Source organism: Rissa tridactyla, chromosome 16, assembly GCF_028500815.1.
Source record: "Rissa tridactyla isolate bRisTri1 chromosome 16, bRisTri1.patW.cur.20221130, whole genome shotgun sequence".
NCBI lineage: Eukaryota > Metazoa > Chordata > Aves > Charadriiformes > Laridae > Rissa > Rissa tridactyla.
This window is the reverse complement of record NC_071481.1, coordinates 5088892-5114291: the sequence shown is the minus strand read 5'-3', so window position 1 is coordinate 5114291 and position 25400 is coordinate 5088892. Positions and strand designations below refer to the sequence as shown.

The window sequence follows — 25400 nt, the reverse complement described above, 5'->3', positions numbered from 1 at the left end:
AGGTGCAGAGGGCAGCAAGTGGGAGGGAAGAAAAAGCAGCCTCATTATTTAAGAATCCTTCGCCCCTCTTACTCTGTTTGGAATTTAGACTGAGTAGGTCATTTCGCAGAGCCCAGAGCCAACAGTTGCACGTGGCTTAGTTGGATTCGTTAGGCCTGAAGCAGAGTCTCAGATGCAACTCCACCCACAAGATCCATTCCTCTGTTAGACTACAAGTTCCTCAAAGAATAGAAGAGCTGCTGTCTGACCAGTGTGCCCACTGGAACTGTCAGTGTTGAAGGGTTAAGGCCCAATCTGAAACTCCTGCAGCTGTCTGCAAATGTAAACGCATGCGCAAGCGTAATTCCTTGCTGGAATGGTGCACCTTTAACATTACTGCATGCCAATGCCATCAATGGTAGAAGCGAAGTAGTCACTAGAAGAGAATGGCATTCATCAGAACAAGATATTACACGTTTACTTTCAGGTCCTGCAAAATAACCCTTCTTATCTCTGGTCTACTAAACAGAACAAGAAAGCACCCCACAGCACTTAAAAATTATGAATCCAGTAACAACCAAACTCACCCTCGGTAGGTGGAAACTCCAAAACACACTGGCATATGTACAGCTAAGAAAATACCAAACCAGACCGTACAGATGAGAGGTACGTTGCTTACAAATAAATACATTTTATATCAGAGATACAAGACCTAAGCATGGGTGGGCCTGTCTTCAAAATACAGACAAAAACTTCAAATCCATTCAGCCCACCTGCTCTGCAGAGATGCCCCTGAAAGGCAGCAGGGGAGGTAACACCAAGCCCTGGGCCCAGACTGGTGTAGCCAGTTAGCTCCAATGGACTGGTACGTACTTCTGATCTGAAATGACTCCTAGTGTCTTTTTCAATTCTTATCTGAGCTAGCCCTTCCACAAAGTAATGGAAAGGTGCCCTCCTATGTAATGTAGCGGTTATCTAGATAATAGATAGTCCCATGGACAGTTTGCACAGACACACGAAACCTCATGATAAGCAGGTGAGTGATGCTCAGGGCACCCAGATGCGGGTAAAGCCAAGCTTCACTTTGCCGGTGCTCAGGAGGACTGAATGGGAGCAGAGGGGAGCAAAGCCAAACACAGTGTAACAGAGCCTTCTTCCCCACGTGAGCATCAGGTGATACCAGCATCCGAGCTATATTATTTATCATTTCCATTACAAAATGAACGTGGAGGCAACGTGTTGAGCAGGGTAATGACACTGGGAATAGGATGGGGAGGGCAGTTTTGTGCTAAGTGTAGCAGGAGCAGGGGAGAGCTGCCACTTCCTTGCAAAGAATTAAGCATTCAGCTTCCATGCTCCCCTATGTAAATGCTAGACATGGCAATGAGCCACAGAGTGGATAATGCCACACAAACTAATTTACCTTGTCTCCTGAACGTAGAAGTCAAACAACTAACTCACCAGAATCACTCACTGCTCACTGGGCTCGAGCTGCTGGCTAGCATCCTCAGCTTTCCCGGTCCAGCTGCAGCCCATTCACACAGTGTGAGCACACAGCTGCTTTTTTGGGTGCTATTACTTTCCGGGATCTCAAAAACTAGGCACTCACCAGTATCCCCAGCTCCAATGTGCATATCTGTATGAAGAGCTTGAAGGCAGGGGGCTACAGAAGAGGAAAGACAAAGAAAAGAAGGTAAAGGAAACACCCCTTTCTCCATCAGGACAGACTAGCAAGGGCAGTTACTGTAACATTCTCCTACTGACTTTCCAGACCTCTGAAAGTTTACCTAGCTGCACATTTTTGCACAGACCACGACCACCTCCACAGCCCCGGTCAGACACAAACAGGCTCTGCAGAAAAGCTGGCAGAGAGTGTAACACGGGCAGAGACACACAGCACATCTGCAGGGACAAGCACAAACGCAGCCTGCACTTACCTGAAGAGACAGAGAAGGTCAGGAAGGCTCCGGGGTCTCTCAAGGAGGTCTGGTCAGCAGAGCAGCTGTGAGTCGCAGAGGCAGATCCCCTCTGATCCACTGGGATCCCTGTGATCGCAGAGACAAAGGCAGGCTCAGGCCTGGACAAGCCCAGACAAGCCCAAATAAAGGCTCTTCCTGAGCCTGCCCGGTTACGAGAGAAGCCGGCCCTCTGGATGTCACAGCTCGGGACCAGGCACGGTCCCCTCGGCCCGCGGGCTGGTGGGAGAGGTCAGCACACAGCCATTTGGGACGGCACAGGACCGAGTTTCTTCAGTGCCGCATCCTCGATTTCAGGGAAGCTGAAATAACACCGAACGGGAGCACTTCGACCTCAGCACGCTCGTGCCAGGGCTGAATTTAATCTGTTTCACTGAGGGAATCCTGCGTTAAGGAAGAACGAGGGGTATCTCCAGGACTCTTCCTGGCAAAGGAATGTAACCCACAACTTCACAATCACATCAGAGGCTCCAGTAATTGGAAAAAGCGAACCGGCAACAGAGACATACTGCAGCAAGGCCACCAGAAACCCATCAGTGCAGGAGCCCAGGTTTAAAGGCACACACAACCGGACCCATCCCTCGGGGTCTGAGGCTTTTTTCCTGACAGCCCACAAAGCTTAGGTCCACGCATCCCAAATATTCCCCTCCCTGCAATTTTGTTAGAGATAGTGGGGTTGTGGAGGGACACTAAGGCACCTCATTCATTCTCCAGAGAAGCACTTATTGTGTACACAGCTAATTAAAAAGGAGCCCCTCAGAGACAGAGCTGCAGCAGCCTCCTCACCACTCGCACAATGCGGATATTTTTCCTCTCCTTTGTATCAGTGAGTGTTCACATTTACTTTTCTTAATAAAGCTGCAGGGCCAGATTCCAATTTCAGCAGAGCACAGGCTCAGAGCAGCCTTACTGGATAACTCCACTATTACCTGCTTGAGAAAGTAAAGAATCTGGCCCGTTAAATCCATCCCTGATAACAAGAAAAAGCCTGCGCAAAATGAAACAAAGTTTGCTGGTTTGGTTGTTGGGTTTTGGGTTGTTTGGGGTTTTTTTGTTGGGTTTTTTTTTTGTTGGTTTGTTTGGTTCTTCTTGGTGTTTTGGTTTGGTTTGTTTGTTTTTTTAAAAAAAAACAAAAACAAAAAACAGGCTTCTGTACAGACCACCCAATGCTACAGCATTTTTCAACCAACAGTTAAGAGCCCCTCTGAAGCTCCCAGTGCCCAGAGAGGTCAGGCTAACTTACCCTGAGGCTGTCCCCTGCTGCAGCAGCAAACGGCACTTCCCTCCTCTGCTTTCCTCCAGGTGCCCTTGTTTCCCTGCAGTGATGTGAAGATGCAGCTGGGGGAAGAAAAAGGGGTCAAGACATACAGCATGACGGGGTGAGTGGGATATCTGACAGCTCAAAGCATTATTTTTTTTTTTTCAATACATGTCCATAAAAATACTTTAAAAATAAACTAGCCTTACGCACAGACTTCCCTGAGCTTGTACTACACAGGGATGAGCCCTTCACTCCTTTCCCCCACATCTTCCACTCGGGAAGGATGCAGAGGAGACTCCCCCCAGAAAGGAGCACGGGGTGTCGATGAGCGCCCACCGCAACAGGCAGCAAAAAGGGCCAGTTCTGCATTTGCTGACACAATTCCTCAGGGCTCTCCATGCGGTTGAGGCCTCCACCTTACTCCAACTTCTAAAGTGACGGCTGAATAATAAAAAAATCCTACCAAATCCCACCAACTCCTGAACAGCCTTTCTTTTCCACATGAGACAGCAGAGAGCTCTTTGCAGCCCAGGAAATCCCATCGTTTTCCCACCCAGCGCCATTCCCAACTCCCACCTCCTAATTCAGAGTTTGATGCAGAGGTTGGATGATTTGGTACAAATAAATATTTCAAGTCTCCAGACTTCTCGAGTCTCTGCACTTCAGTTTACACAGGAAGCAAATGTAAAAGCTACTGCATTAAAATACAAAAGGAAGTGTGCAAACCATGTTCAATCCAGATGGCAAATATTTTATCATCTCTGCTTTAAGCTAATAGTTTCTATGTTTTTCATAAGAAATAAGAAGAGATTGCTTGCTGAGGTAGCCACAAATAGCAACTAGTTGTATCCCTAACTGAGGAAGTGCTACAAACACTGAGTTTTCACAAAATATTTTCATGCTGGAACTTGTATGCTTGCACACACGCATTCACCCTGGCGCATGCCAACAATAGACAAGAGCACACAAGCGTGGTGACTGCAGCCATTTTGACAACCCGCATTTGGGCTACCGAAATGAAGAGACGTGCCAAAGCGGCCCTCTGGCACCGAACTGAGAGAGTCTGTTACAGAGGAGGAGAAATGGCGTCAGTGACTCAGCTGTACTCTGCCCACACAGACCTGCATCAGAGAAGGCCCTTTAAACTGCGCGTTTCTACTGATGCTGGATTTATTCGTGGCTGCCTTGTTTTTCTCCCTGTATATTGCAGGGGTCTTAGATTGTGCTCTGGCCCTGAAGAGCAGAAAAAGCCAGAGTAAAATGAACATGTCCCACCAACGTGGCATAAAAGGGAAGAATAACTTGAAAGATGAAAGGTGGCCTGAAGGAAGCAGGTTGCGTGGGGACAGCTTGGATGAATTTCTACGCTTGTGTGTGTGAAATGACTTCTTTTCCCTATTCGTTCTGGGCTTTGTGATCCCCCCACCCTCCCGCAGAGCAGCCGCACGCCCTTGCGGTGTGCCTGACGAGGGATGCTCCCCAGCACACCGCCCGCAGCGCGAGGGGAGGCTCCCCAGGCGTGCACCGGTGGCAGCGCCAGCCTCCACCCTTATATCTACGCTGCACGTGGATTCCTTTGGGTTGGCCTTGTGGTACCCGCACAGGTTAGGGCACGCCGGGAAGCTCCCTTTAAAAGCAGGGTTTGAAGCCAAATGCTTGAGATTTACCAAGCACGGGCGGGTATTAATCTGACAGACCCCAAGCAGATTTAATGGCTGGAAATACACTCTTATTCACTGCTGGGCACGACCACCACAGGAACAAGTGGCTTTTTGTCATTTCCCAGACAATTGAGACACTTTACAGCTGAACAGAAAGACTAAGCTGCATGACCTTGTTAAGTGCGCACATTTGGAAGCCAGCAATCCAAGGCTTCCTACAGGCATGCTGGCACCATGACTGAACAGTTTTTTGAGGAAGGACTGGCATCCTGCCACACAAGGGGCAACAGCTGCCTATAACCTGCATGAGCTGTCGCCACTTCAAAACGGCGATGATCCCATCCAAGCAAAGTTCATTAAGGATGGGTCTCGCTGATGAAAGCTCTCCAGAGCACAGAAACAGCAACTAGAAGCTGAGCTGTAATTCCAGCTCAGCTTACTCCCTTGCTGAGCGTTTAGGGCTCTCCTGACACTTGGGGGCACTTGAACTGGTCTCACTGGTAGTGCCCTTACTGCCAAACCAAGCCGGACTGCAGGGTGGGACCCTTCCCAGAGGGAAATGCTGGATGGAGCTGCTCGTTCTTTGCAGCAGCAGAGGGGGGCAGAAGAGTCAGTGGGTAAATGCGAGGCGGAGAGGCTGAGCTTGAACTACGCAGAGAAACCGCGTTAGGGACTGAAAATCAGTAGCGAGGCAAACAGTGGATTATTTTATCTTTAAATCAGGGTGAATCACCTTTCTGACATTCTGCTTCAGCCCAGCAATTTAGTAGATTAAAATGAATGAATTACCACTGCTTACTGGTCAGATTACCTTAGTAGATCCTTCCTGTCCTCAGACTTTAGGGAACTATGATCTGAACGTGAATTTACTTTAACTTACATTTTACCTTCACAGTTATCCTTAATCATAGTATCATGCACTAGTTAAAAGCCCACATTGTGTACAGATATTAGCAGTAGATTTTAATGCCAGATGAGAAAGAAATATATATGCACAGGAAAATTACCTGCCCTCTTCACTGAGTGTCAGCTTGTTGATCTCCACCCTGTGGCCAAGACATCATGACACCAAGTTACCACTTCACCTGCCAAGGGTAAAAGAGTATTCTCAAATAATGCGAGGGAAAAGAGCAGTCTCGGTACCCCCTTTAAGGTCCCAACCCCTCCCCATCCGTTCCCACCCTTTCCCCTCAGTGGTACCACTATGGAGGCAGATCCACAAACACTTAATGCAAACCGTCAGTCACAAGTCACCAATACGTGACATCTCTTCCCTCAAAACACATCACTTTAACATATAGATGGCGAAATTCTTTGTAATTAGGAAAAAAAAAAAAAAACCAGGGTTTCCCCAAAGTACCCATTTCCAGATGTCTTTTGCAAGGGCAGATAAGCAGAGGACTTTGTAGCTAATGAGCAGAGGATCCAGTTACCTTAATTGCAGAAGAGTGGCCTGTGAACAGAAATACTGTATGTACAACACCAGCTACTGTGTCTGTGGTTGTATTTATTATATAAATAGTTTGTGCCTAACCAACAGGCCCTTTTACCTCGTATCATGAGCATTTCCCAGAGGCTCAGTAAGACATGGCTGAAACATAGCCCAAGGTCTTCATACAAACCTGACAAACCTCAATAACCTGTTTTACATCTTCTATTGCGGAAATACCTTGGTTAGCATCTAAGTTGCAAAACTTTAGCAGCAAGCGAATGTGGAAGGCATCCAATTGCAATGTCATATGTTTGAACAAGTTCCCTTAGCTTAGCTAAGGGAATGCCGTGCTTCAGCAGAGCTGGATTAACTGTCCGTGTGTACAAGCTCATAGTTTGTCCTAACAGGGGTTAACACAACAAATACCAGCCCACACTGACAGAGCATTAGCCTGAATCAGCTACCTCTCATACACTATAGCGTAAGACTATGAAGGCACGTTTCACCTGCCAACTCAACTTGGGTCTAAGATAATGTGATTGGGGTCTTCACTCTAGCAGCTAGCTCTCTGCTCGAGTTTTACTCGCAGCAACAGGATGCGCAAGGGCTGGAGACTAAGACACATTAACCACCTGGAATGCGAACATAAGCATAAGAGAAGTTCTCAGGCTGCTAAAGGAGCTGTCACGAACTCGCCGACTTGGAAACAGATCCTGTCCTCAGCTCCTCTGCTGTACTTTCTCCTTAGGCTGTCTTCCGGCAAGACTGCTGCAGACATACATGCATACTGTGTAGAGACTAATTACAGCAAATGAGATGGGGACAAAGTCTCTTCAGTTGCACACAGGTAAACACGGAGCAAAGCCTTTAGCACCTGTGAGCATACTGCTATTCACCAAATGCTTAAGTTGCTGGATTATTGGTGCTCCCACTCATCTTGCAAATTTAAGTGACCACTTTTGCAGCCACATGAAGGACCCAGGTCTTTTTAATCCTCAATCTAGTTTCTGTAGTGTTTGGATTGTTCTTTAGCAGTCACATTCTACAAGTGCACCTGTCAATGCTGGGCTTTCCTTTTGCTTCACGTTTAAGGAGAGAGTATCTGGAAAGACTGCTGAAGATCCGGCAACAAGAGCAGAAGAGCCCTGATGAGACACAAGTCTCTGCAGAGTTCAGCGAGCCTTCCCAACCCCCCCATGGCCAGCAGGTTGTCAGGGGTCCTGCGTGGCCCGGGCTGCTGGCAGCGGTCTGGCTGTGTTTATAGCACATCACTGTTGCCAAACAGAGGTGCTGCCTTTGAAGATAAAAGTAATCAGTGAAGGTGGTGAAGGGAATAAAATAAAGGTATCAATAAACACTTCTGAGGACTTGTGAAGGCATATTTTGCCCAAGAAGGGAGAAATATTTTAAGTTATAACAAAAGACCACCTCACAGGTAATGGTCTAGTATACAAGCTTTGGCTTAAACAGCCAAAAAGCTGTTTAGGCATCACCAAAAGCATCCCCATCCCTGTAAGCATTCAAGGCCGGGCAGGATGAGGCTTTGAGCAGCCTGGTCTGATGGGAGGTGTCCCTGCCCAGGGCAGGGGGTGGAACTAGATGGTCTTTAAGGTCCCTTCCAACCCAAACCATTCTGTGATTCTATGATAATTTCCCAGAAGCTCCTGGCCTCCAAGAACACTGTCAAATTCCCTCATGAACCATTTTGTGGGTACAACAGCCTATGAACTTTTCCCCTTTTTGCAGAACCAGGAAACAGAAGCAGAGCGATTAACATAAGGAACCGAACTAATTGAAGCACAGAGCAAGGGATGACGTTCCAGGCAGTTGAGTATGATTCCAGTGGCGACTGAAACATCTGACTGCTCAAACTGAAGTGCCTTATTCATTCCGGTAGTCTGTTTGGCCTTGCTCAGACGGGTACCTGTCACAAGATCAGGATTTTTTTTCTCTTAGCGATATTCTTTCTCCCTCCTGATCAGGTAGAAACTGAAGCAGGGACACACACAGTCCCCAGATCTCCACGCTGCAGGGGAAACAGCATCCAGCAATAACTGCCAGGTGCAGCTACACCTCAACACATTGATGTGGTTTGCAATTGGCCTGTTAGAAAGGACTCGTACCACTGACAGGCTGAGACACACTGGAGGCCACTAGGCTGCAAAAGCCCAAAGTTGAGGCACTACTTTTCTGCAATGCTAAATCCTGTCCCTGTAGTCTCAGGGAAGAATGCTACAGAGGACACAGCAGTCACGTTACTCCTCTAAGCAGCAGACACCTCTTCAAATAGATGTTAATCTCCTGGACTGTGTCACTGCTCCCCAGTGTCACACCCACTCAGAAGAGCAGGGCCTGGACGGCACAGGGATTCTGTGTATTAGCTGATGGAGCAAGTAAAGACCAGCACGCTGGAGATGCAGCTTCAGATAAAAAAAGGCAAGAAGATAAAAGACAGATTTCTGTACTAAGGACATAAGAGCAAAGAGTCATGAGAAACTTAAGTCATTCAGTCCACTGCCTCGGGCTAGCGACAATTCACCAAGTTCATCCATCAGCATTTCCACCGCTTTCTTAGTATTTCCACCAATATTTGACTTACCTCCCTCAGAAAAGCAGGGTCTCCAGTCTCCTGCATGGCTTTGCCTCTTAAAGAGAGGGAAGATGCTTCCAAATTCTCTCGTTCAACTAATCTCTCCAAAGGCACAGACCAAGCCTTAGCATTTGCTCTGCCAAGAATCCAGTAGGGACTGAACTAAGAATAGTAGCTAAGGTGAAGGACAGAGCTCGCTAGTAGGATTAGCTGCTGCCATTACAGGTAGCAAATCCCCGCTACTCAAAGGCTTTATCGTTAAGCAGCAAGAGAAACGCTTCTTTTCTTGGTGAGGTGTTGTGGGGTGGTTTTGTTTGTTTTTGATGACGCCGAGGCTGAAAGAGCACAGAGCAGCTGAAGGCTGCAGGACTGCCACTTGGTGAGCTTCTGCCTCCCTCTGCTGGGAGGTGGCAGCCAGCAGGCCCTGCAGAGGGGACACCTTGTCCTGGGAACAAGCTATCCTGTCCTCCTCTAACCTGACGTGAGAGACGTCCTCCCTCCACCTTGTGCAGGCAGACGAGGTCACGGGGCTACAGCAGTGAGGAGGGGGACAGATGGAAGAGTCTCCTTCAGAGGCATCTGGGAGAAGCTCATCGCATTTTCCCTACCAGATCACAGATGGAGACAAAAGGTCATTTTGGTCAGTTTAAGAAAACTGCTCGTTGCCATCAGCTTCCCCCCCTTGCACCCAACAGACTGCGGGTATTTTCATTTTGTTGCATGCTTCACGTTCCTTTCAGCAAGAAAAGGGGTCAGGTTCACGTGCCTCCCGTGCAGAGGCGCTCAGGGTGGGCAGCCCACGCAGCAGCAAGAATCCACCTTCATACCCGAGGAACAGCGCAAGGCCAGCAGAAACGGGCAGCTCTGTTAGCCTGGCCACGCTTCCTCTACTGCCGCTGCAACCCCTTGATTGCTCTTGAAATGACTGCCATGGAAAGAATTAGGAAAGGTATTCCTAATCCATCCTTCTCCAAAGTCCCTGTCGGTTCCTGCCTGGCGAAAAGCAGCTTTGTACCCATTGGGATGGCACCGCACAGAGCAATCATGATAACAGCAATTCAAAGCTTTGAAAACACACACGCACAGGTCTCCGCAGCTCTTCAGGACATATGAGGAGAACATGGCAAAAAAGGCCAGCTTTAAATCAAGCTGCACAGGCCAGTTCCATGTTCACAGTGGCTGTTTTTAGATATTGTGCCATGCAAGCTGTTTATACAACTAAACACACCAACACTGCCAGTAACAGGGCTCTGAGTGAAGAGCTTTGTTACCAGAAACACTCTTCACATGTAAATCTGAGTCAGTTTCTTAAAATAGAGTCTGAAAATAAACATCAGCTAAACATTAATATTATGAATGCTACCTACCAACAGAAATAGATTCATCACATGATGTATTCAGCTTGTGTGTTATACAGGAATGGTCAGAATAACAATTTACCACTGCAAGTTTTTTCTGCATCTGAGGTCTCCTGCAAACTTTGCTTCTCCGATGCTAAACTAGCAGTTCAGTAGCAGCACAAGAAAGGGCATATAAACAATGTAAGCAAGGGTCCCCTCTCCTGTACCCCAATATTATGACTGTAGCATGAAGAGTTAACAGGTTAATTTTGAAACACAAAGTTAAAAAGCCTTACCACACCCTCTCGCAACTTCTTCCAGAGCAAGGTGGCCAAATCCTGCTTGGCTAGCGGGTTGTGCTAGCCAAGGTCCAGCTTGGAAGCAGCACAGCAGGATGCCCACTTTTACGAGCAGTCCTCTGAGTCCTTGCCAGCCTGTGGCCAGCAGCCCTGCACCTGGCCCATAGATAAGTGGGGTCGTCTTCCACTCCTCAGTGGCCACTTTGGGTGTAATTCGCCTAAGGGTGGGGCAGAACAGATCACTGACAGGGTGGCCTGCAGGTTGCAGTCTTCCTCTGCAGCTACTGTATTTGTTGGGGGGCCAAAAAAGGCTATTACCAATTGAAAAGCTGTAATCCCTAGTAGACAAGACACATGAACAGTCCTTCATCTTACTGCTTGCCCCAGGGTACGGTCCAGATACCTTGCATGTGCTGCAACACCAATAGTCCAAGGATCACCTGCACTGCATCAGCAGTTAGCCATTTCTTTGCTCTACACACCCTTCCCACCAGCACTGCTGCGACACAACGCGCGACATCTGTCATTTTGGTCCCCAGAACATTGTAACATCCTGGCGGAGGCAACTGCAGAGCGGATGCTGCAGTGGTGGCTTGTCACCCAAGTGCAATTCACCTATCGGAGCCTTGCCGCTTCCTCGTCAGGACTGTTACCCGAATTGTTACAACAAGCCCTTGGGGACATGCCTACACGCAGCACCAAACCTCGTTGCAACTGAAGGGCATCCAGGAAAAGGACACTGCATTCCACTCGCAGACATAAGGCAATGGACTTGGCCAACTCAATCGCTAAATGATTGGGGCGGGGGGAGCAGCAGAGCACGGGGGTTGGCTGTCACAGCGCTTGCAGCAGCATCTTTCAGTCGTGTGCAGTCTGTCATCGTCCCCGTCCCCCCCCCCCCCCTGCTTTCCCTGCAATGTCCTTCTTTGCTGAAGAGTTTTGAGACAGGGCTTTTGCTGCAGTGCATCAAAGAGCGGGTGACTTGCCAGCAAACCACAAATTGTTCTCTCCTCTTCACTTCCCCCCATCTACCCAAGGCACACTGGCTGATACTTGGTAATCGGACACGGAATGACTGCCCAGCCTGTCTGTAGGACTGAGCCTTCAAGGAGGAGCAGGTCTTATTTGCACTAAACCTCCTGTAAACTCCTCCAGGTGTACTCGAGGATCCTGCTCAGTTTCACCCTGTGCCGGAACCACGTTTATACAGTTTCTCTGCAGACCGCTTTTGCCTCTGCCCCGCGCCATGCCGACTTTACCAGCTCTATAGGCAAGGCAGCCTCGAGCTCGGAATATTTCCTGGACTGGGACTGCAACCCAGTGTCCCAACTTGCAAGCTTTTCCACAGTCCAGGTTAATTGCGAGAGAGGCTTCAGTAACCAGTTTCCTCCTGCTCTTCCATGCAGTGATATTTGCTCCAGGGCCCTCTGCCCAGAGAGCTCAGATGCTGCTCTCTGAAGCACGGCAGGCGCTCTCGAGCACTTCTGCAAACGACACTCAGGAGCCAGGGTAACATCGCATGTTCTGCCACTGACAGTGCTGCTGCGTTAGCACAACAATGACTTCAGCCCCAAAAAAGTATGTTCTTTACTATATGTAAAGGTACGCTCGGGAATCCCCTGGGAAAAGGGGTGTGTGGGGAAGCATTTCACAGCCTGGGAGCTCCATGGGAGCCAAAACACAGCACCTTTTGAGGGATGACCTCAACCAGCAGCTTCCTCTCCCACTATCCCCAGACTGACAGTGACCTTCAAAGTTGAAAATGGCCCTCCACATAATTTCCCATTGTTTAATCAACTAGTACATAATCAGTCAACTCTCCACCTTTTTTGAATGACAAGGCTGGCAAAGGGCTTATGACTGATGCTAAGTTACAATCCACTGATATTTTAAAGCTAAAAATTTCACCAACAATTCAAGGTCAACCGCTAGTTCAAGGACATTTCCATGCTTTGCTTGAATATAATAGACTCTTGTCTGTGAGATTTCTGGGGCAGGGACCTTATTTTGTTTTCACAGGATTCAACACAACTTCTGCTGCTAAACCACGTGAAGGGCATCTTCGATAAGCACATCCTCACTTAATTTCACTCTTTAAGACAATGCGGAGTACTTTCTATTCATCACAAGTAAGCTTTTAAAGTGAGGTAAGCTTTACCCTCCGTTTATAAATATGCAGTTATTTGCTGCAGAATGTTGACGCAAATTACAACCCATTTAGATTTGCCAAATTTTAGTTGTTCTTCACTCAGCAGTAGGGACTCTCCCTTCTCAAAAGATCAGTTGTCTGAAAAGCAGGGGAAAGGCACAAGAAGGGTAGCCGAAAGGCAACCCCGCTGCAGCCCAGCTTTCCCAGCATAATTAGAAATTCTAAAGGCTGAGCTGGAAAAATTACAACTTAAGGACATTTATGCCCAGGCATAGAGGTAGGAAAAAAAACCCATTAAGATTCCTGGCACACGGGAATCTTTGTGTTCACGTGTCAGACAGGGATAGGCAGAAAGCAATTTACAGCAGCTAGTAAGGCTTTTTAATACACTGGTGCATCACATCGCACGACCCAGCCAGCCAACAACTTCCCCCAGCCCTCACGCTCCTCATCACTCCGGGTTCCGCAGTGAAAGAGTCAAGCGGAAGAATCTGCAGAGGTTTTGCAAGCAGCAGCCTCTCTCCCTTGCCCCAATCCAAATGCTTCGGGCCTGGGTGAAAATGGGCAAAACTATTAAATGCTTGACATTATTCAGGAAGGGAAAGCACATCTTCCCGCTTCCTCACTGGAGGGGGCATTACCAACGACCCTTCAATCGGGGTTCAGTAGCAATTTTTACATTCCTCTTTGTTTAAGGGACCCTTCCTCACATCACTTCTGCATTTTTTCACTCATAAAACCAGACCTTTTGGAAGAAAGAAACTTATAACTTATGAGTTTGCTGCAGTGGTAGGTAATACCCGTAGAGTATGTCATTTGTGGGGGGGGGAGCACATATTAGCTCGGAAAAAAGCTATATTCCCACAGCTTAGCATGCAGCCTGCTATTGCGGTACACTACATTTGCCTTAGCAGCACAGAAGGCGAGAGTTAAAACAAACTGTAGACATATCCAAATACTTAAAGGATGTGTGCCTTTCTCAGCAGGCAGAGTACCCATCACCTTCGCCAAAAATCAACGCTGTCATTTGATTTAAGTCCCCCTCATTAAACATGTGGTGGAACAGAGTCATCTGAGACTCTGGTAGTAGTGCTGGATGTAACCACAAAGAATTTAGTATGGCATCTCTCTGTGCAAGCTCATGAGCCCCAATAGCAGGCACTAGGAATAAACCTGACATTTTATAAAGCTAGTACTTTCTCAAGACACCTTACTCTTGTAAGAAAAGACTCTAGCAGGAGCAAATACCCCAGGCAGCCCAAAATGCTACAAATCACTCTAAAATCAATATGGCAGCCAAGAAAAGATCACTGCTTTCCAGGTCAGAGACCGGCATCACAAGAAGAAATCAGCTAAAATATGGTCTTTCAGCCACAGCAAAGTCTAGATTTCAGAGGCACCAAATCTACGAACTCAGGCTTTTCAGTACACTGGCTTATGTTAAATTCACACCGTCTGGGTATCTTCATGTTGGATGGCTGTAAGCATAGCACAGAAGTTTAAGGTGGTACAGGAGGTGCTACAAACTCCAGCTAAGATTTAATGTGCACTGAGGATGCCTCCCCAGGTGCGCAAAGCAAGAACTGCTCGGGCAGCATAGGATGTGAGAGGATAGATAACAAAGTACATCCTCCCTCCCCAACCCTCGCACTGGTGTTATTTTGTCTTTTGCAACCTTTCCTCCTATTGCTCAGCACTGAAGGGTTCTTTGCCCTTAATTTCCTGATAGTAGCGTGTATTCGGTTATACTTCACCTGAATAGATTACCAGTATGATGACACTTCAATACACACACTACTGTTTGAAATGCACAAGTCTGGTATTTGGCTCATTTTTGGCCTCTATAATCATTCTTATTTTGTATATGTGGTGGACAGTCATCTTTCCAGGTTTTCAAGGAGACATGAAGGGAAGCCTTTCAAGAGGGGAATCCCAGCAGATGTAGCTGCTCCCCTGCAGTTCCCATGCTTTCACCACTTGTCTCACCTTTGGTGAACTATGTTCTTCTGTTCAATTTTAGAGCAGTAGGGTTTTTTGTTAAGGCAGAGACCAATATGCCTTTATGCTGATTACCCTTCCATAATGCCCATATGCTGGAACACCCCGTCACATTCATTATCCCGTGGTGATTTACATCAAGCCTGGTGTTAGCTCAGTTACTTTTATTTTGTTCCCATTCTAGCGATTAGAGTGGCTCTGCATAAATGCCACAAACTTATGTGTAAGTACTTCTCTTTGCTCATTAACATGATGAGGCAAGGAAAACAGAAGTAATAGTATCAGTGGGCTGCATAAAGTCCACATCACAACCATGTGAGTTTCAGTTACTTTAACTTGTTATTTACATCATGCAAAATTCACAGTTTCATCCTTACATTTATGACTCTCCTTGTGTCTTCAAGACTTGGGGCCAGAGATCTCTGATGGAAGATCTGAAAGTTTAACGGAATTTCAAAGAACGACTTTGCGCTTGAGGGTGCCTAGGGGCTCGCCTCTACCACCAGCTTGCATTGTGTGACCTTGAGAGATCAAGCTTTGGTCCCAGCTCCCCTCCTCGGTGAGGAGGATAACACTTACCTTTCCCGCAGCTCTGACTGACTTTTCTTAGTCCTTGTGCGATAAAAAAGCCACCACAATTACAGATCTAATCAATGCAAACGTACACTACTACTCTCAAATAAAGTTGCAAACACAAGTAATTGCCTCAGTGGGGACCAGAACGCTTCCTGGTGTCAAGAGACATCACTAAAAAAGGGAAGTCAAATATTTAGTCATTTCAGACACTGCTAATGTCACCCAGCATCAACTCCGCAGCAGCAGCAAGGATCTAACTTGGTATGTGCTGTAACAGCTGACTGCTGAGCACCTTCCAGTCCCTCGCCCCCAGACACATAATATGAAATCCAGATCTACAGGGATTTCAGCACAGCTGACTTGACTGTTATTTCAACAGGATTGATAATTGCTCAAACTGCATTTTTCCCCTTGCCCCATTCATTCATACAGTTACCAAGACTCTGGAATTGGTAAGAAGCTACATTTCAATTAATATCAATGTTTTTATACTAGGAAAATGGAAGTTGCTACCAGACATTTCTGTCCAAGTGATTTTTTTTTTCTCCTCTAGAGTTAAAAATTCAGTCCTCATGCCATTAACAAACTGTGTGCAGACAGCACGTTTCTCCAGAAAGCGCAAGTTAAAATTCTGCAGAAAAAGGTTGTGCTAACACATTTCCAATGCAAATTCAACTTTTGAGGGCTGTCAAAAGTAATTAATGCGTGGAGGTCATGAGACCACTTTTCTTAGATTGGTAAAGCACACTTTTTAAGCTCAGCAGACACAAGCACACAAGGACACGGTCTTTTGGGAGAAAGGTGCTGAAGCTGAGGTCTGAGTCTGGACATTTCAGGATTTTAACTGATTGCTTTAAAAAAAAAAATAATAATCAGAGATAAAGGCAAGTCAGTTGGGGCTGCAGAACCCCCGATTCCAGCTGGCAGCTCGGGAGAGCTCAGGAGGAGCAGGAAAAGGGGAATCCCTGGCTAAGGCTGCTGCTTTGCAGATCACTTGAAGGAGAAAAGCTCTGGCACTGCTGCACTCTTAAAGCTGCAGCGTCCAATTCCTCCTTCGCCCTCCCGCACCCGCCGCACAGCCCCCGGGTGCTTCGGGGGGGTGACAAGGAGCGAGAGGGGGGAGACAAGGCGAGAAGTGGCCAGGGAGGGGGAAAGGAGGGGAGATGGAGGAAGTTCCCTGGGTGAGGTACTGCACCAGCGGCAAGGCAGCGTCCTGATGCGCTCCCGCAAAGGCTCTGCAGCGGAGCACAGGGCTCGGACTGCAGCACAACTGCACCAGCCCAAAGGCAGTAAAAACCCACCACCTGCTCGGAAAATCCGCAGCAAGCGCAAAACCAGAGCTCCTGACAAGTAATTTTAGTGGGTTTCATTCTGGTTTGGGTGGTTTGGGTTTTTTTGTTGTTTTAAAAAAGCAGATTTAAAAAAAAGAAAAGGGACTTCACTGATTCAGCCTCCCTCATACTGGTCCCAAGGAGAATTAAAAAGGCAGAAAGGCAACAAACTGAACGAAGTTTAATCAGCAAGCATACACCAGAAGTTGGACTTTTTAATCTTTTATCAATTATAAGAGACAACCCTGCAGGAGGAAAGACCACAGCCTCTTTAAAATGCCTCCGTTCCTTAAAGAGCATGCAAGGAAAAGACCTTCCATTAAGCCCGGTTAGGAAACCCTCCCTCCCAAGTTCTCTCTGCTTACCCCAAATCCACTCTGTAGAGCTCTGCTTTCTCAGAGATGGAGCGTCGTCTAGAGCAGCAAAAGTTGCAGACTGCTTCTCCTGAGAGGGAGGCAGGACCTGGCATAAGTAGTGTCAGACGGGTCCTTGCACTGAAGTGATGCCGGGAGAGCCCAGAGCTGCTCAGACGAGCAAAGAAAAAAAAATAAAAAAGGGAGGGAGGGGGAGTTAAAAAGTCTTAAATCCCTGACACTGCAAGAACCCTGATCCTATAGGATTGTGTCTAAAAAGCAAGCGCTCGCTGTACAGCCGTATTTCCTGACAAGGTGGAGACTGAGCCCTTTGATTGCCTGCTGGGTTTTCTCACCTGGTGATGTGGCTCTTGCAAGAGCTAAAATGAAGAGCAAATCAGACACCTGCAGAAGCCTCTCAAACATACTCTGCTCCCACCTGACCTCGTCGAAATTCAGGGTGCAGGCTGGAACTTATTCAGAAGTCAGCAGTGGCTGCTCAGGCAAACAGAAGCCTGAAAGATGCAGGGAGAGGGCTCTTTAACTTTGATCACTAAGGATCAAAAAGTGACAAAAGGACAGGGAGAAGCCTCATTCTCCACGGTATCACTAACACCGGTTTTAACCATATCAAGAATTCAGACAGAAGCTGCAGGTATAAATATTAAACTTAACAAGAAAAAACTTACACCTTCTACAAACATTTAGCAGGTCCAATTTTTTTCATGATACACAGAGCAGCGTAAAGCCTGATCCCAAGGTCTATCCCTAACTTCAGCAAAGCTGCAATGTTTTGAACCAGCTCAGGCCTAGGAAAGCTTTTTGCCCTGCATACATTTAATTCCTGCCTCTTACTGGTTTTACAGAATGTACAATTCATCCTTCAACTATTCTATTGATTAAACCATTGGAAGGCTACGGCTAATGAAGCTGGGTAGACCCCTGTATTTCATGATGGATTCAGCCCCTATTTTCATGGCAGAGAGATTCAATGAGCATAGAGGCAACATACACCAGGCCACTTCCCTTCCATTTCACAGAAGTGAGGTTCAGCACTACAGAACAAAAGAACTCATGTCCAGAGAAGAGACTTCCCCTTGCCTCCTAGAGTCACCAGTTACTCATGATTTCTGGTTCTGTTAGTCTAGCACCAAGTGCTAAGTGAGACTGAGGAAGGGGAAACCAGCTTAAGCTCAAGGTTATTGAAGGATATTGCCAGGGGGACAACTGAACCGGGCAGCGTTTAAAGTATGTGGGCAAGAGCTCTACAGCAAGCTGGCTCGGGAACCAACAGTTGCAGAGTGATAGTTTTGAAACATGTTAATTTTTCATCCACATACTCCAATGCACCATAGCAAAGTGCCAAGTGTACATCAGGGTCAATCTAAATTTATTATTGCCTTTCGGTACCACCCTTGAAAGCTTTTAGATCAAGTGAAAACAATGAAGCTTCAGATATGCTGATTATCTGCATCCAAAAGAGTCCTGGCAGTGACTGGAAAGCCTTTCCTTCCTTTTCACCTTCATTGCTTTTCCATTTGGAGATTAATTTTTTTTGACTGGACCACTTGTACCTGCCTGGCAGTTGCAGAACCCAAACACACAGGGTACCTGTTTTCTGCCAGGAGAGATGGAGCACGTGCAGATGAAGATCTGCATCCAGCACACCCGTCACTGCCACCCTCTCAGAGGTCTAGCCTAGGATTCAGGGGACTGGGTCAGTTTTTACTTCTTTATACCTGTTGCAGAAGCCGGCATACTCAATTCTGCTGGTTTTACACCACCACAGAAGAGCACAGAGGGACAAAGCTGCGTGTTCAGCTTTGTATTTCTAGTTACTCATGCCTTGCTACGGGCGTTGTAGTGCTGCAGCTACTGCCTGGCAGAGTTGGCATTAACAGGCAGGATAGTCTCAGTGTGAGAAACCCCACCACCTCCGCAGGCCTTCGGCAACCTGGAATTAGGCTAAAACCAGCAGCAAGAAGAGACTCCCCTGAACGTCAAAATTCTTAACTGAAGTCTTACACATCTTTGCCAAGGCTTTGAAAACATTGATTTACTGAAGTGTTTCACAATATTTCAGGGCAACTCACTCTACAAACCAGAAACATACAGTTAATCTGAGTTAAAGATGAGGAAAAGCACCACTTTAATGAAACAAAGCTCCAGCGCACAGCCTGTGTGCAATATGCCAGGGAATGCACTGAACGCCACGTACCACCCCAAACCCTGCACCAATTTGCTGCTGCACCACAGCCCATTAATAGTAACATGGTTATGCATTTTGGTGCATTTCGCTTTGTTATGATGAAGGATTTTGTTTTTCAGCTTTACCAATCAGTCTAATCTTAATGTGGCATTGAGATAATAAGGGCAGAGGGATATCTTTTCAACTTTGCTTTCCCACTCAGCTGTCAGAGGCTCAGAGAAAACCTTTGGCTTTCCTCAGCTGTGTTCATGCAGTTCAGCTGTTCTGGAGTGCAGCAGCCCCGGGCTGATCAGCTTTCTGACATGGAGTGCCACACAGCTCTGCTGCGGTATTATGCCATCAGATAACTGCCTAGGCTACTATTTATGTTAGAACATAAAGGTGGTTGGTAGATAGTGCTTTTGCTTTTATTAGAGTTTCCAAAAACTTCTCAGATAGAAGAAATAACCCACTGCAATGGTTAAACCTGCATCAACTCAATGCGAAATCAATATAAAGTTGGACGCTGGCATTCAGTGTTGCACTGTCCACTCAGAATGATAAAAACCTTGGACTGACAATGCAAAAGTCAAAGCAGCAGCTAAAATATTTCTAGACTAGGAAACCTCCATGTATTTGAAGGTTTCTTCCCACAAGTGTGCTATCTAATACTATTAATTTTTTGTTGTTTTTTAAACCTAGGACAGTATGTCAGATACCAATTAGTCAGGAAACTGATTACCACCACAACAATATCCATTGTTAGTTTCAGTTCAGTGTGTCAGTCTTCATCAATCAATAATTACCTAAGATTCAGTAACTATTAAACTCTTATCAAGTACATTTTGGGGAACTTCAGGTAGCTCAGTGATTACAGTCCTCCCTACATGCCTATCTTCTGTCCACCTTTTACATCACAAGCCAAGAAAAGTCATTTCTTACTTACCCAGCCCCAAAGAGTTTGGAGCAAGGCAGCATTGTTCGGCAGACAGAGGATGCCACAGTATAGCTAAGCTTTCAAGGGCCTGCAGTTTCAGTTCCTGAGTGCTCCAGAAGCTGGCAGAGCCCAAGAGACAGCAATGCAACAGGTTGTGTTGAAGCCTTGTACTTCTTTCTGCAGTAAATTAACCAATTATGACACAGATTCAAAACTGCTGAAGCTCTGGATCAGCTTGGATCCCACTGAGATCAGTTCATGTTAGAGAACAAACAAGGAAAGATGATTACTCTTAACACCAAGGGCAGAGGAGGCAATCACTTCATTAGTAGAAGATACCTTTGCTTATCTTGAGCAAACGGATTTTAGTCCATCTCTACATATTATGTCTACAATAACAGGAATCAGTAGTTGCTTTATGATTTTATTTCTCAGATAGGTACAACTTACTCTTAGTTAATGCGCAAGGAGGTCCTCAAGAGCCACAAGTAATGTCTTCGGCTACCAAAAGCTAAGCAAAACTGCTTAGCTTCCTTTGTCCTCATGCACAAGAGGAAGTCAATATTCTCTACATCACAATGACTAAACAGTATGCTTAGCCTATAACTCCCATTTCCTTCCTCGTTTAGCCCAAGACTGAACAGGGGACTGAAGGCAGCTTGTCCCAGTGCAAGAATTCCTGGGGAAGATGCCAGCACTTTATCTTTAATCTGCTGATCAAGCTGATGAGAGCATCACTTTGTTAGAACAAAAGGCAGAAAGAAGGCACAGCTTACTTGATTGATCACTTCTCTTTTGATTTAGGTAGAGTACTTGGTGAAGATCAGCTCTCCTGCTCCTCCCCACACACTTTCCCACCCCAACCCCTTTCCCCTTGTCACTGCTTTTATAGCGAATGTGTGCTGCAGCTGCATCCTGGTTGCTGGGGGATGGCAGACTGCATCATTACTGCAGCAGCGCTGCTGAAGGACTCATCTAGTCTTGGTGACAGAACTTTACAGTGAGGCTGTAAGTCATGTTTCAGTCCCATGACCGGTGGGGAACAGCAGCCGAGAAGTAATTGAATTAGCTAGTAATGCCATTCACTCCAGCTGCACAGCAAGGCAGCTGTGTTAAGACACTTCCCTGCCCCACACAAGCCGCACACCTGCAAGGCATTCACCGACAGGACTTCTACAGATTAAGCGCTACAGTTTAGAAAGGAACGTCAACAAACAATAGAAACAAAAGCTCGTAAGAGGCAGCATTGCTCTAATACTCTCTCACCTTGGAGAGTCTCAGCTTTACTTTGATGCTAAGCTCCTTAAGAGCCAAGCTGTCCAGGGAGAACACCAGAGCACTCGTGCCTGGGGAACATCACCTGCCATTGCTACAACAGGGCTCCTGTGGCGATCAGCTTTCCAGCCTCTAAACATAGTTTGTCAGGATGTCCAGAGACGGCATTGTTTGACACCAAACTGGCATAAGTATTTAAATCTAAACTTCTTGAACTGGATTGGAGAATTTCCTCTCTTGGGCCCATTCAAGTGAGCATGCTTAACCACAAAGCAACTTCAAGCACAACTGCAGCTCCAGAATTCATCAAGTAGCTCAGTCATTGACTTGCCCCAGTAGCCAGAACAAAGCCCCTCTTTCTTACTTTCTCCCACACCAGTTTAAGAACTTGCTGTTATGATTTTTACAGTCTGGTTTTCCAGAAGCCACAAGACAGTAATTTTATTTTCTACTAATCCCAGCTGCTGTACAGCTGCTCCTTATTGCTTCACAGCAGAAGTGAACAGCCTTACTCAAAGTCATGTGAACTTGATAGTCTAGAACTTCAGAGCTTTCCTGGAAGCTCGTCAGCACAGCAACAGACCAAGCTCCACCAGGCTCTGCAGCAGTGTAATGAAGCTGGGCTCCCAACTCATGAGACAACACACAGAAGCTGAGGAATGATAAAGCATCCACAGAAATTACTCCATCATTTACAGCCACATCTATAGATCATTGGCAGCAGATCCCTTTGCAGAGACTAATAAACTTGGCAGATAGCAGGCAAGTTTCCTCTAGATTACTTCAACAAGAGCTTGCTACACTGAAGCACACCTTACCTCTTCAGAGCAGTACAAACCACATCCTGGCTCAGTCTCACCTCTCCGTGCCTCCAGACTAGTCTGTGAATGCAACACCAAAGGGCAACAAACTCCCACTACATCAAACTCACTTTTTATATTGTTTTTCCCAGTCCTAACTAAAGAACCACTTGCTATGGAAGAGCTTTCAATTGCTATGCCAAAACACAGCCTTTACCCAGGATTTATAGGCTGGAGCCTCTCAACTGGTAAGCTGCTCTCTCCAGCTCAATAATTCCTCCTCTGAAACACCATCTTTAAATACCAACTAGAACAGCTCTTCTTCCTACAGAGCTTTTATTTGCCTGTAGAACATGTGGCTCCTTAATGCCCCTTCCCTTGCTAACTGCCTTTTATTCCTTCATTGGCATCACATGTCTCATCGGTCACACTGGACCTATTTCCCTTAAAGGAGCACACAACTGAGTCAGCCTGAAAACGCACCGGCAAGAGCAGGCTCCTTCTGACAAAAGCACATTCTGATCCAAACCATCATCCTGATAAAATCTTACTTGCCCCAAATTACGAGATGTTAGAGCTCCTTAATGAAACAGCGGAGATATTTTTAACATGGTCAAAAAACCTATTTTATCTTCTGACCTTCAACTCAGAAATAGCTGCACCATTTTTTTTCAGAGACTTCCAAAAACTGACTGCACAGGGTGAAACCCCCCTACAATTTCAGCCTCAATATTTAGTTTGGCATCATACAACTAGCTGAAAACATGGTCTCTCAACAGAAGATGTTAAACAACTGCTGCTACTCCCAACTTCCAGCTCTATCTATAATAATAACAGGCTCAAGTGACCAGGGCCTCAGCTGTTCATCTCATTCAGTGTGCCAGAACTATGCAGCAGGGAGATTTGCACTTTAATCATTTCTGCTAAAGTAGATGGCAAACCCCCTTTTTCTTCCAGAACAGAAAACAGACTGTAAAAGGGAACTCCCACTTACCTCTTCTCACAGTCTGCTGTACCCAAACAGACCCAGATTAGCTGTAAGAGCTAAAAAAGCTTTGTCATCGGGTCATTAATGGGTTAAATACATAGCTATGGGATATAGCACTGATTCCCCTAAGCTTCTTGCTAAACGTACTGTGTAAGGGGAGATCTCTGGAGCTGGATTATTTGTCCAGCTGGCTCTTTCAGATGAGTTATTTACCCCCTCACCAAGTTTAAATTGTTAAATTTCATCACTTGAGTTATGTGTGTGATCTCCCCTCTGCTGGGTTTCAGAAATAGGGCCACTGTTGGGGGCATTCAGACTTTACCCAATCCAAAGCTGCACTGGTAACATGGTCGGAATCATAAAACGATGTGTAACGTGAAGCAGGGCAGACTGCAGCCTCCCTCGTCCCTAATTTGGCCCCATATCTTGCAGACAAACCTAGGTGCTAACACTCTGTGTCACTCGGACACCTTTGCGATGCCATGAAGGTCTTTTTGAGACCAGGCACACATGCTGATGGGAGAACCTCCAGAACAGGTTGGTGAAGAAGGGTACGGCATCAAGAAATTATGCTGTAAATATAAATTATATTACAAATATAAAGTAAGGCTTGTCTTATATATGTCTTATATATCATGTCATTGCTAGATTACTGACCTGAGCAGCAACTACCCCAGTTCTCAGTTGAATCTCGGCTGAACTGAATCTCTCACCAGTTCTCACCACAACCAGCCCTATTCTCAGCTCTGCCAACGTGACTCAGTTTCTCCACCTGCAAAGTAGCTGTGGTGAAGCATTTCTACTTGTGTAAAATAATTTGAGACCTTTGAGTGAGAAAAACTATAGGGGTGGTGTTTAGTCGTACCATATAATGTAATGCCATTTATTATGGGATACAGTTATAGCTGGTTAACTGCATAAGTCTGCTTTACAACTCCTTGCTACTGCCATACAAGTCATGATTTGCAAACCCACAGTGTTTTCTGAAGTCTAAGATGGTATCTGTGAAGTCTGGCTGGCCAGGGCTCTTAACAAAGGAGTTTTTAATATTCATTTTAGTTTTATGTGTTGCTCTATGGGGAGCTGGTGGAATCCATAATTAGAGCCCTGACGCAGCAGTGAGCCCAATGCTAGCAGAGACCCTGAGTCTGACTACAGCCTGCTTAGATCTTAGAGCCAGCAACTGTGAAGATTTCCATAAATTAATGTACTTAGTGGAGCCAACTATGGAAATGATACCTATGGCATTGCCCCCCCCAGTGAATCTGAAGACAACAGCTGAGCTCCAGTCAAAGTTTTACATCGTAGCAGCACATTTTATAAGGGTGCTCTGCCCTGTGCATTCTTGGGCCAAGGGGCAGTGCAGGCATTTGTGGAGTTTTGCTTCTCTTCTGTCTGCCTCATCATTCCACCTGCCTTCCCAAAACTCTATGTGTCTAAAAGCACTGTCAAACTGAACTGAAATGCACGCCAGGAGGTTCCCAAGGTACTTCCTTTGTTTAGAAACATAGAACTGGAGTTGTGGATGCACATGTGTAGTTAGAAGGTAGTGTGCTGGTGTCACGGTAACTTCAGGACACAAGGCAATGCAAGGTCTATAGGCAAATATACCATCATCACCACAACCACCCCTATATATATACATATATATATATATGTGTGTGTGTGTATAAAAATTAGACTAGCCAATGCAACCAGGGAAAATAAAGAATTTTTCTTTTGGTTCCTGAAACTCCTGGCCTCAGTAAAGGTTTTGGTCCCGTGGTGCATTATGAACCTCTCCAGCCCAAACGTGCTACAAGTGAAGGCACCATGTGCCCACCCACGTGGACATGCATGATGCAACCCCCAGGTGTCGAAAGGGTGCAAGCCTCGGTGCCCAGGGCACAGTCACCGCGCCGGTGCTGAGCTGGGGCTGGGCAAGGCTGGCTTGCCCCACAAGTAGAAGGGCCTGCGCCCCCAGACCCCGCCTTAGCCCTGCGATTTTCGACCCTCCCGATCGCCGCTACCCGGCGAGAGCCGACGCGAACCGCAGAGTCTCTCGGCAGTGGGCGGAGCGCTCGGGCGGGCGGGGCGCTGTGCCGGGCCCGCCCGCAGCCGCCGCCGCCGCCGCCGCCCCAGTGGCGGGTGGGAGGGAGGTGAGTGGGGGGCGGCGGGGACGGACCGGGGGGGGGGCGGGTGATGGAGGCGGCTCTTAACGGGGCTTCCCCTCGCCGCGGCTGCGTGTGGCGGCCGGCAAAGGGTGGCCTTCTGCCTCGGCGTGCATG

At 46.8% G+C, this 25400-nt stretch overlaps 1 long non-coding RNA gene across 2 annotated transcripts; it reads right to left on the bottom strand.

Annotated features, from left to right (window-relative positions):
* Window positions 1-1945: 1945 nt before the first annotated feature.
* LOC128918382 (uncharacterized) lies at window positions 1946-22495 on the bottom strand. Of its 2 annotated transcripts, none has more exons than XR_008469522.1 (5): window positions 22363-22495; window positions 16958-17113; window positions 5885-5962; window positions 3199-3293; window positions 1946-2024 (listed from the first exon to the last, which is right to left on the bottom strand). It is a non-coding gene; the product is annotated as an uncharacterized LOC128918382 (long non-coding RNA). The 2 variants fall into 2 exon arrangements; XR_008469521.1 differs by having other exon boundaries at window positions 22164-22484.
* Between the last annotated feature and the right edge of the window lie 2905 nt (window positions 22496-25400).